The following is a 1,966-nucleotide window of genomic DNA, read 5'->3' as shown; positions in this document are numbered from 1 at the left end:
TGTAGGTGCACATTAGGTCACACACCATTTAAGATGTTTAATCAGTCAGCTTCCTTATTGATTCAATTACTTTTTGCTTAATACTATTAGTACTATTAAAAGTAATATTACCTTCAAATATTATCATTTATTTTCTGAAAATAACCTGAGGCCTCAGACGCTTATGATGCAATCTATGACATCAATCAAGACACATACAATGCTCATTGACATGATCATGACTGCAGAATCTTTAGTTCCTTTATACAATATTTATTAAGCTGGGGTCTTAAGAGACTGAAATACCACAAATTTGCAAATGGCAGGACAGACTGCATTTTTTATAAATTCCCTGCATCATACTGTATATACACTGTCTGTGTTTTTATATATATTTAATATGAAGGTTCAACAAATGAATATGGCAAATATCTCCTTTACAAGAAGAGAACAATATTTTGCTCATTTATTCATTAATTCATTCCGGTCCTCACCGAAGACTTTCACAGTAAATAAAAATAAAAATTGTTCTAAATATATTATATTATAATAAATCCCAGCAAACATTAGTCCGACAGCAACGTTGTGTCCGTGGCCGAAAATAGTCACGGTAGGACGGCATAAATCGGTAAAAATATGTGACGCAGATCATTTCCAAAAAATGCATTCAGATAGATGTGTACATGTCAACAGTTCTCACACGTGCATTTTAGTCCATCATGACACTCTGTAAAATTCTTATGAAATGTGCAAAAGCAATTGTGCTTTTGTGACGGATGTTAATGAGTATATACTCAAAATATTAATGTATTTCACTAATCATCCTTACATTAAATTTTTACTCTTTTACTTAGTAATAATTTGTCCACAAAAACATTATAATTTAGTTTTGGATCTTATTTTTGTTGTTTTGGGGAAAAAGTTTTGTATCTGTATTGCGTGGTGATGTCATTTCTGGTAAACTCGCGCTGCGTACTCAGATCGCTTTGAGCGTGCTGAGGAGAGGTGAGCAGTTAGCGGTGCTTTCTCAGTATATGTTTGTAAAAGTTTGATTAAGCCAATGGTATGCAGTAATATTGTTGTTCACAGTGTTATAGATGTACCAATAGTATTAGTGAACTGTACTGGTGGCCAGGAATTGATTGCCTAGTTAAAGAGGCAATCAATGCCTGTGCCTGTGTCTGCACCAACACCTCAGCTGCGCCGCTGCAGCCAGTGCCTTTTCCATCTGTCCCGTGGGACAACGTAGCTATTGATGTGGTGGGCCCATTTGAAACCGATGTGTGGGACTGTCGTTATGCGCTGACATTGGTCGACTATCACAGTAAGTGGCCTGAAGTAGCTTTCACCGCTTCCGTCACTACTCAAAATGTTATCCCCTTCTTGTCATCTGCGTTTAGCAGATATGGAAATCCACCTACTATCATGTCGGATAACGGGACCCAATTCACGTCAGCTGATTTTTCAAAATTTCTGAAAGAGAGAGACATTCGACACATACGTACATGGAGCAGTGGAACATTTTCATCGCCTGCTGAAAAGCTGCATTCAGTCTGCTGTTCTGGAAGCGAAGCCGTGGAAACCTACAGTCACAGAATTTCTCCAAGTGTATCGTGCTACACCTCAATCTGCCACGGGATTATGAGTTGCTTCATGGAAGAAAGATGCGAACACGTCTTAATGTTCTTCCTCCTCCCCCCATGCAGCAGGATGCTCCTGCGCTCCTTCAGCGAGTCTCTTTGAAACAAAAGAAAATGAAAGCATACACTGACTCTAGACGTGTAGCTGGCACTCTGGATTTTAAAGTGGGGGAGTGGGTGCGTGTGCGCATTCTAACTCATGTACCGAAAGCACATCCGAGATTTACCAATCCTCGCCAAATTTTGCGTAAACTGGGTGTGTATACTTACCTGTTATCCGACGGGAAGAACTGGCATGCTTCTCACCTGGCTCGTTCTGTTGCACCTGTTTCGGAGGCTACTGACAC

Source organism: Triplophysa rosa, linkage group LG3, assembly GCF_024868665.1.
Source record: "Triplophysa rosa linkage group LG3, Trosa_1v2, whole genome shotgun sequence".
In the NCBI taxonomy this organism is placed as follows: domain Eukaryota; kingdom Metazoa; phylum Chordata; class Actinopteri; order Cypriniformes; family Nemacheilidae; genus Triplophysa; species Triplophysa rosa.
This window is presented reverse-complemented; position numbering follows the sequence as displayed.